The sequence below is a fragment of the Benincasa hispida genome, chromosome 1 (genome assembly GCF_009727055.1).
Source record: "Benincasa hispida cultivar B227 chromosome 1, ASM972705v1, whole genome shotgun sequence".
NCBI lineage: Eukaryota > Viridiplantae > Streptophyta > Magnoliopsida > Cucurbitales > Cucurbitaceae > Benincasa > Benincasa hispida.
This window is the reverse complement of record NC_052349.1, coordinates 6,939,626-6,950,725: the sequence shown is the minus strand read 5'-3', so window position 1 is coordinate 6,950,725 and position 11,100 is coordinate 6,939,626. Positions and strand designations below refer to the sequence as shown.

The window sequence follows — 11,100 nt, the reverse complement described above, 5'->3', positions numbered from 1 at the left end:
AAATTCCTAATTGTGGATTATGAATAGATTGGTATCTCCGTGCTAAGTGTAAAACAAATTTCTGGATCGGCACATATTTTGGGTAAGTTGTTTTGTGGAGTTTGAGGTATTTTCATATTTGAAATCCAGTCCTAAATGTTGGGCTTAATTTTAATAATTGATTCAGGGTGTGATTCAAGAATTTTACTAAGTTAAAAGAGGGTGTGGATTACTTTTGTTAGATTTCGTTTCGAGGTAAGTAATCTTACTACTGGAACTGCCCACGGGCCAGACATTAGATGTATGCTAGCATGATAAATATATGTTATGGCAGAATGTTAGCATGTAGACTGATATTATAATATGATCAAAGTATGTTCTGGTACGAGATCTGAATTATTTATTTATGCACATAGACACTTGAATGCTAGTATAAGATGATATGTGCTTCTATATGGTTGTATTTGATCTAATGATATTGAAGTATACATGTATGTTGTAGAACCATGATGTTGAGGTATACATGTATGTCGTAGAACCATGACGTTGAGGTATATGTGTATGTTGTAGAGCCATGATGTTGAAGTTTATATGTATGTCATAGATTCGTACAGTGATGATTATGATGTTGAGACTGTGCAAATGTCTTTACTGATTAGTTAGATGCCCATTAAATTTTGTGTTTCCTTCGGGATTCACCAGTTTGTGTTTCCTTCAGGATTCACCAAAGGTTGTGGGCATACTTAACTACAGTAGGATAAGACTCAGTCTCCTTCTTGTTTCATGTGTATATGTGTCCCATGAGGACTAGAGCAATTTATATGTTTTACCAGAGGTGGGTATCTAGAGGATATAAATGCCCAGCCTGACCCTAGTAGTGGGGTTACTTACTGAGTATTTTATACTCATTCTTTCTCATGTGTTGTTTTAGGTAAGGGTAGAGATGCACCGGCGATGGACAAGCGGAATTCGTGATTGAGCCACTGGAACTAGTTTTTATGCTTCCGCATCATGAAATTTAGAGTTCTTTTCATGTTTCTCTTAGCTTTTAGTTTTGATGTTTAAAACTTACGTTTAAGAATCGTTTTTCAGACTTATTTATTACACTTTATGATTTCTGGGTACCCTACTATTGTTTTAATATTTGAATTTAATGAAAGTCTTTTGAACTTACCATATTTAATTCGCCATAACAGAGTGTCGTTTTTGAGTTCCATGCATCATGTATTTTAGTAATGGCCTAACTTAAGTCCTAGGGGGTCGGGTCGTTACATATTATTAATCACTGAAATGTTTGTTCATACAAGTGTTTACAAACTATAGAACCCTACGAGATTTAGGGCATCAACCCCAACATAGGTGTCCAATGAGGCAGACCATGTGCCCAACTTGCTGAGCCAGACATCCAACTCAATTGACAAAAGCAGTCTTTGTGTCCAACTGTGCTAAAGAAGCCAACCCTGCGCTCAACAACTGTCTTTTCCAATCTAAAGGTTTAGTGTAATACCTATTGGGTTGGTAAGCTAGTTTAGGGTTAAAGAAGTGTTCTAAAATTATTTTAATCCTAAACAAAGGATTTTAACCTAGTTATTGGAATAATATAGGCTCAGGATCTAGGAAGAAACCCCCGGAAAACTAGGGAACTTGGAGAAAAGGTAAACCCTAGTTGGAGAATTGTGAGTGGTTTAATTTCAAAATGTTTTGGTTGTTACTATATACATATATGGTATTATATATGTATGCATGATTTGGAAAACTTGGCATTATCTAAAAATGGCTTTTCTCGGATTTTAGTTACTTGTTTTTCGTGGTTTTACTTGGATAATTGTTTTAACTCTGGTTTCGTTTGAAAACATGTTTTATAATACATTGACTGGAAAACCAGAATGGTACCCGGGAAATGTTGGCATACCTTGTGGACGTTTAGCTAAGATTTTCAGTATGATCTAGTCGGGATTATTCATGTACTCGAGTATGTCTAGCAGGATATTGTCGACATGTGCATATTTGTTGGGTTCTATTGGGTACTGGGCCTGTTTCCTAGATCTTGTATTTGGTTGAAATGATTCATCTTCGAGAAACATATGATCATGCCAGTATTATCTCAGTTATCATACTAGGATGGTTACGTTTTGATATTGTTTTATGACTACTTGTTTGTGCAAACGTTTTCAAAATAAATTCCAAAAGCAAAACCTATTTTGATATAAAAACATACCACTCATTGGGCTTCCTAACTCATGTTTTTCTAATGTTTTGTTCTCCCTACCCCCAGGTAGAGTAAAAATGGAGTTCCAAGTACTGCTAAGGTCAAGATCTGCCATGCTTCCAAACTTAAGTTTGTTACAAAGAGTTTATGTAATTAAGGGTCTTGAGTTGTTAAGTTGAGTTTGGGAATTGTATAAACTTTTATATTGATTTGTAATAAAATAAGTTAAGCCAAAGAATTATTGTTATATTTAATTAGTTATGAGTTTACTAAGCGAAACAAGTGAAAGTGGACAGTAGGTATCACAAGAAGGTGGTATTTACCATCCTCATGCCTCCTTTCGGACTTGAGAGATAAGCTTGGGAGAGGGTGTGACACGTTATGGTCTATTTCACTGACCGCCACGATGTAGCATTCCTCCGCATGTGAATAGATAACCTGTTTGAGATATAGCTTTGTGTGGATCAGATAAATATCCAGAATTTACATAATCAACCAAATCAAACTTTGATTTGTTTGAATAAAACTAACTCATATAAATCGTTCCTCGAAGATAAAGGAGTATATGCTTAATTCCGTTCCAATATCATTTTGTTGTAGAATAACTATATTTTGCTAATAAATATACTGAAAATGCAATATCTGGTATTATATAATTAGCAAGATACATAAGTGCACAAATTGCACTAATATATGGTACTTCAGGACCAAGAAGTTCTTCATTATCATCTCGATGTCGAAATATATCTTTTTTCACATCTAGTGAACAAACTTCCATTGGAATGTTCAATAGATGTGTTTTGTCCATATAGAACCTTTTCAAAACTTTCCTGTATAAGTTGATTGATGAACAAATATCTCATCTATTAAATGCTCAATTTGTAAGCTAAGGCAAAATTTTGTTCTTCGGGAATCTTTTATCTCAAATTATTTCTTAAGATATTCCGTTGTATTTGAAAGCTCTTCAGAAGTTTATGTTATATTTAAATCATCAACATATACGGTTATGATAGCAAGTTCTTACTGTGATTTCTTTATAAAAACACATGGACATATTGGATTGTTTTGATATCCTTCTTTCAACAAATATCTGCTCAAGCGATCGTACTACATTTGTCCTGATTGTTTCAATCCATATAGCGATCTCTGTAACTTTATTAAATACAATTTATGATAATTTTATTTCTAGGTATCAAGTACCTTAAATCCTTATGCAATTCTCATATAAATATCATTATCAAGAGATCCATATAAATATGTTGTGACTACATTCATGAGATAAGATGCATGTTCAAAATCTTCATACATAGTTAGATAAATCAAATATCTTAGTATAATTACATTCACCACCGGAGAATACGTCTCCACATAATCAATACTAGGTATTTGTGAAAAACCTTGGACAATTAGTCTTGCTTTATATTTTGTGACCTCATTATTTTCATTTCTTTTCCTCACAAATACTCATTTGTATCCTACAGGTTTGACTCCTTCTGGTGTTCGGATTACTGGTCCAAAAACTTGACGTTTTGAAAGTGAGTTTAATTCTGCCTCGATTGCTTCTTTCCATTGAGGTCCATATTTTCTATGTCAACATTCTTCAATAGATTTTGGTTCGGGATCCCCATTTTCAGATATAATATCAAGAGTAACATTATATGCAAAAATGTTATCAATAACAACATGAGTTCAGTTCCATAGTCAACAACTACGTGAGTTCGGTTCCATCTTTTTACTGTCATGACATAGTTTATTGAAATATCATTATTATCTTTATGTATTATAACTTCCTCATTAGTCATGTCATGAATTTATTCATGGGTATTTACATCCTCAACCAAGTCTTATTGACTATACATTATTTTTCTTTCTCGAGAATTTTTATCTTTGAAACATACTGGTCTACCATGCTTCTGGTGTGTTCCAGACTAATTAGTGACAACTTGCTGTGTTGAGATATCATTTTTTTATGGAACATTTGCAAGTAGTATAAGTGATTTAGTTTCTTTCTTTGCAAGGATTCGAATTTTATGTGCAACCATTTTTTTTTGGTGGGGTTCTACAAAGGGTGAAAAATCACTGGAGAAGTTAGAAACACATTTGCCTTAGTAAAATGGAGGAAGGTTTGGGTTTTAAAGACTTCAAAATCTTTATCAAGCACTTCTCGCCAAACACAGTCGGCATCTCGTGGGGAACTATGATAGCTTGCTTTTTAGGGTTCTTAAAGGGAGATGCTTTAAAGACAATGAATTTTTGAAGGTCGAGGTTGGTTCAAACCCCTCCCTCATTTGGAGGAGTATCCTCTGAGGGAGAGATTTGTTCGAAAACAGTTCTGGATGGAGGATAGGGAATGGTCGTCATGTTTTCATTGTATAAGATCCTTGGGTTCCCAATTTTTGAAACTTTAAGCCAAGTTGGATTTTGATTCATTTAGAAACAAACGTGTGTCATATTTGTTAAATGTCATGGTGAATGAAACATTGAGTTTTTGGAACTTGCTTTCCTTGCTCATACAAGGAATATATCCCATCCCATCCATTCCATTGGGAGGTCTTACCAAAACAGGTGAGATCATTTAGGATAGAGACAAAAAAAGAAAAAAAGAAAAAAAAAGTTCTTTGTTAAAAGTGCTTACCATATGGGTATTAAGTTAGTTTCCTCATCGATTACCTCTTCTTCCAATAACCACGTTAATGATGACACATGGAAAGATATTTGAGAGGTCAATATTTCTCCAAAAATCAAGATTGCATAGTGGAAAATTATTAACGATATCATTCCTACAAATTGTAATCAAGCACATAAAGGAATCAAGACAAGTTTACTTTGTTCTTTTTGCTGGGTCTTTAAAGAAACAATGTGCCATTTATTGTGGGAGCGTAAGTTTGCAAAAAATATTTGGAATTTGTTTCTCCCTTCCAATGTTAATATCTTTTTTATGGGCAAAGATTTGTGGTCCACCATAGACTATTGGGATTAGATTAGGAAAATCAACTTTCTATGAGGATTTGAGTGTTGCTCTGGTGCTGCTTTGGAACCTTTGGAATCATAGAAATAACATCAAGTTCAAGAAAGCGTCAACATATTTAACTTCTCCTTTGTTTTTTATTGAGAAGTCTATAGAAGTCCACTGTCCCAAAAGGGATTTATCCTATAATCTTCATCAGCCTACCTCATTGGAAGCTGTAGCTGGAATCCACCAATGGAGGAGCTGTGGAAGATGAATGTGGATGCTGCTTGGTTTGAAAAGTTTGGCAAGGGCGACATTGTTGGAGTTGATACCTTAAATCTCATAGGGTCCCATAGTTTGTAAATGTAATGTACAAACATTTTATTTATATAATAAAATATGTGATGTTTTATTTCAAAATAAGTTGCATTAACCACAAACCAGTAAACTAACATCCAGGGTTATCTTGTAGCTTAAACATCTTTGTAAAGACATACAGGTGGAACATGTTTAAGTGATAACTTAAATGGTCTATAGTAGGTGGACAAGGCTGGATACCTTATCTTGATGACACTACGAGTATGACCCGCTTTGTAGATGTTATAATTGTTGTGAAGTACTACAAATGATCTGATCCTGATCATTCATGTGGAGACATGTGAGCGGGGATATTCTATACAAAGGAGTTTGTATAAGATCGGATCACGAAATGTTTAGTCTCATTATATAATGACTTTCCTAATAGAGACTTACATTTCACTATGATGACTATAGGTAACATGACCTGAATTCTGAGTGGGTTGTGAACTTCTGCCTATGAAGACGATTCTTTGATTTATACGAGTGAGAGTGGACAGATCGCTGACTCAACAAGCCTACCATTTTGGGGTTTTATCTGAATGGAGAGTTGGGAACATAGTTACACGAGAAGGAACTCACTCCTTCCCCAATGTCGGGGCAAGTAGATAAATTGCTACCTTGAGGGTTGATTCCGGGGCTTGAACAATGTGGCGCCATATCCTCTCCTGGCCTGAGAGGGGTTTAATCATAGTTGGACTATGATTTATTGTTCATTAGAGGGATTTGTGATACCTAAGAAGTTAGATGTAACTACAGGGGCAAAATGGTAGTTTTGGCCTAGTTGTACTTTATGAGAAATTTGTGAAAAGTCATTGTACTATTGATTGGTTATATCCAATGGACACAAAAATATATATGTAGTGCAAATAGTATAGCTGTCGGTCTTCGACAGTTAACAAATGGTGAATAGTTTAATTAATTATTCATACATTGTTTGAACTTCAAGCTACAGGTCCATGGGGTCCTCTCGATAGTTCAATGGGAATGAATGAGAATAAATTTTTGGATTAATTTGAATTGTTCAAATTAATTGATAGAATTAATTATATATGATGTAATTAATTAAATTTTAATTATATGTGATATAATTACTATAATGTATTCGATGCACTATAATATTAACTATCTACGAGAGGAAATAAATATTTGAATACGATTCAACTGTTATTTATATGAATTGGATTCATATAGTTAAATTTAATATAAACGTGATTTATATTAAGTATCATTAGTGAGATAAAAGAAACTATAAGATATATTGTATATGATATAATATTAAAACTATAGGTTATATGTTATATTTGATATAACATGTAGTTTAATATATATTATATGATAAGGTAGTTATCATATTAATATACATTAAAGTATTTATTAAATTAATAAATTATTTTTATTTAATTAATAAATTTATATTTTGAATTTATTAATGGAAGGAAATTATGACTCCCTTTCCCTTGTTTCTCTCCACTTTTTTACGTGAGTGGAAAATGGTTCTAATTCTTCTCCATCTTTTTCCTGCAAAATAGTTAATGGACATATAAGTGAGTTATGTGATTTTACAGATAAGTCATTTCCCCTGCATCTCATCTCTTCCTCTCAATCAATCCCTCTCTCTCAATCCAAAACCACCCGAGCCCACACCTCTTGAGTTATCTACCTAGAGAATACTGAGATTTCCAAGTGGTGGTGTCCAATTGGTCTTTTTTTTTTTTATTTTGTTCATGATTTGCATAGAGAAGAGAAATTACGTGAAGATTGGTTCTTCTAGGGAAAACCTTTTTAAACTCCAAGTCTCTTCTTTTTTCAGCATGCTGTATTTTAATGTTTTAAATGCATAATTCGTGTGTTTTACTGTAAAATTTGAATTATGTGAATTTTGGGAAATTGAGACGATCCCGCTTTCGCTCAAGGTCCCTTCAAAAGGTTCCTTCAGACATCAGCTGGCTGGTCATAAATTCCAAAGGGAATTCTATTATCAGCAGATGCAGGTTTACTTTATATAGATGGCAAATTAAAGTGCTCGAGGACAAAGTCATCATTGAAGGTTCGAAAGAACTGAAGGCTTTATGGAATGGTAGAATTTTCTCAGTGATCGTGGAATCTAACTCGCTTGAAGTGGTCAATATTCTCAACAGTGTAGACTCTGACTCTTCTGAAGTTTGTTTTTTTGTCGATGAGGCTCGCTCTTTTGCTTCCTTTGTGATTATTTATGGCTTTTGTAAAATTCTTAGAGAGAGGAGAACACTATTGAGAAGTGGTTAATATTCTCAACAGTGTAGACTCTGACTTTTCGGGGGTTTCTTTAGTTTGGAAACACGTCTTTCCAACATGAGTTTTGGCTTTCTACAGCGAGGGAGGCTAAGGTTTCATTGTTTTTTTTTTCTGGATTTTTTTTTTGAAATAATGTTTTTTTAATAAATAATGACAAAAAATAGGGTTAAGGGGAAAATATTCCCAAAAACAGGTGTTTTAGAAAGACAAAATTAGGGTAGTGAAATCATGCACCAAGTACACGATTTCCATGTGGCATACTCGTGTACTCGGTACATGAGTACTATTTAATCCAGTCAAGCGAACTCGTGTACCCGATACACGATTCGCTTATAATTTTTTTTTTTGAAGTTAATTGTTAAACTTAATTATATAACTTAATTCCTTCATTATTGCTTATAATTGTTAAACTTAATTATTAAATTTAATTCTTTCATTATTAAACTTAATTATATATTTAATCTACAATGAAAACATCTTGCACTCATATTAAAAAAAAATTACCATGATATTAAAGAATATTTACAATTAGTTCTTTAATTTACAATTTGAAAATGATACCATGTGGGATTTAAAAACGACCCCCCTCTAGCCCTTACTCCTCATGGGGTTGTCTTCGTGTCCCTCTAAATTAGGTTCACCCTGTTGTCGCTGTCGTCTACGACGAATACATCTTCGATTGGTATCAACAATATTGAGTCGTCTTGTTTGTTGAATAATACTTTCTACGTTGATCAATATTTGCTGACACATTGAACCCAATTCTGGTAAATTGTTTTGCACTGATTATTGTTGAACATCGCCGATAAAATTATTTTGTAGAATAAAAAAAATATTAAACAATATTCGTATTATATATATGGAAAATGTCTGATTTTAAATCTCTTACTATGTAGTAATAGTAAACGCCGTCAAGTGAGATAAATCGCCTCGTGATCGAATTGTACCAAAGAAATTAGTTGTCTAATACAACTGGCTCATTTGTTTATTCTCCCTATGCACAACGATCACGTCGTCCACGCCAGTAGGATAAATATTCCGCATGGATTCGACGCTAGTCTTGGTCGTGGTTACCTCTTAAATCGATCTGGTGTAGTGCTGGGAGTGTATAGGACAATGAAGGTGTTTGTCACATACCGAACTGTCTCAGCACACGACCTGGATGATGTCACTCTACTATATGGAAGCATATAAGAGGGCTAACAGTCAACCAGATGTCTTCATCATCACGACAATAATCAGGTAAGGATGATCAAATCTGTATGTTTAGCGTCCAAATAACCTGACAAAAAAAATAAAATAATAATAAGTATACATATACAATTTTTTAAATATTCATTTATATACTTATTTACTACCTAATTGTGCGTCAGCATATCGAATATTTTTCTGTACACGAGCAACATATTTGATGTCTGTTCAGAGGCAGCTACACCACTCCATCTAAAATTATAAAAAATACAATTAATTTATATTCTTACATAAAATGGTAACGAAATAAATATATAAATAAAATAATACCTGGCACTAAGTGGACGATGATCTGGGGCCTGTAGTTGGACTTGTGGTGCTATACTTGGAAATCGATTATAAGCTCATACTTGTAATAGTATCCATGGCCTCGCTATTTTCAACGCTTGTGCATTGGAAGCCCGATAAAGTTCTCTGTACAACCATGCAAGATATGCACCACCCCACGAGTACGTACCGGCGTGCTTGAAATCAGACAATAATGGGAGGAACATGAGATGCACCAGAGTATTTGACTTGTCGGCAAATAAAAATCCTCCAATAAGCTGTAGGATGTATGCTCGTGCATACCTACGTACGCTGATGTTGTCGGCATTAGGAGGTAATTCAAGACACTGGGATGCCAACCAAGGAATACTCAATCTTGATCCCTTCAGATCCTCTGGTAGAATGCCTAAGAGCTCTTCACAAATGTTTTTCTAGTCATACTGTAGTGAGCCTGTCAGTGGTTGCCTGTTCACTTGTAACCCAAATTGTATGGCAACATCCTGCAGCGTAATCGTACATTCCCCACAGGGCAGGTGAAATGTGTGGGTCTCTGGTATCCATCGCTCAACTAGAGCAGTAATCAGGTGCCAATCAAGCTGGATGAAACCAATCTGTGCAACCCCAAGAAAACCTGCCTCCTGAACATATGGAATAATGCGATGATCAAATGGGATAGTATGTTATGCAGTCGCCTCCCTCCTCCGACAACTCAACACTCTAGTGGAAGAACTATCCCATACTGTTTGTGAACGATGCGTGTTTTGTTGGTACAATTGTACAGGATTAGAAGGACTAGGCTCCATTACCTAAAAAGTTCAAATTATATTACACAATAAAATCCATGACATAAAAGATACATAAAAAGTACATAAAAAAAACAATTACATGAAATAAGTTTATTACAAAAATTCATCATAAATACATAAAGAATACAAATACATGAAACATACAATTACATGAAAAATATAAATACATAAAGAATACAAATACGTGAAATATACAAGTAAAAAAAAATACACCTAATGACCCTAAGACGACGAAGCACCCAGTGTACGGTGTGGACAAGTGCGTCTATTATGTCCTTCTCTTTTACAAATTGTACATCGCACTTGTTGGCTTGCTTCTCTCTAATCCATTTCATTATGAATGCGTGTACTTTTTGGCCGACCTTGTTCTCTGAGTAAGTCCGCATTTGGACGAACTTCTATAAATGATAATTCTGACCAATAATCTGGGTGTTAAATTGGATAGAAGCGGCTTTCATAACAACGCTTGAAATTGGACAATTTGTAGCATTCATCAATAAGTGGTAGATATGTCATATGCATGTAATTACAAACTGCAATTACATGAGAGCATGAAATCTTGAATGACTGCCACTTATTGCAAGAACACGTCCCTTCTTTCAAGCTTACAACTTGGGTGTGCTGTCCTTTGTAGGAAAAAATCATACTTATGCCAGTTTGTACTTCGAAAGTTTGATTTTCCCTGTCAAGGGATGTCACCGTATGTGCTGATGCTCGTTTTTCCCACCTCTTCAGTTTCTTTAGAGCATATCCTGTATATATGTCCCCACGATCGAGTGTTTCACTAATTTCTTGTCTCCGGCATTCAAGATACAATATTGTGCGATAGAATGTTAACTTAACCAAAGAAGTAATTGGTAATATTCTAGCACATTTGGAAACGTTGTTCATGCATTCAGTTGCATTGTTGGTCATCCATCCATAGCGGTACCCATCATCATGTGACGGTGTCTAAAAAAAATTCAAGACATTCAGGGTGCAATTGTTTCAATTCTTTCATGCAC

At 34.5% G+C, this 11,100-nt stretch overlaps 1 long non-coding RNA gene across 1 annotated transcript; it reads left to right on the top strand.

Moving 5' to 3' along the window:
• The first annotated feature begins 1,030 nt into the window (after positions 1–1,030).
• LOC120067601 lies at positions 1,031–2,423 on the top strand. The gene is made up of 2 exons (XR_005478993.1): positions 1,031–1,634; positions 2,255–2,423. It is a non-coding gene; the product is annotated as an uncharacterized LOC120067601 (long non-coding RNA).
• Positions 2,424–11,100: the final 8,677 nt, after the last annotated feature.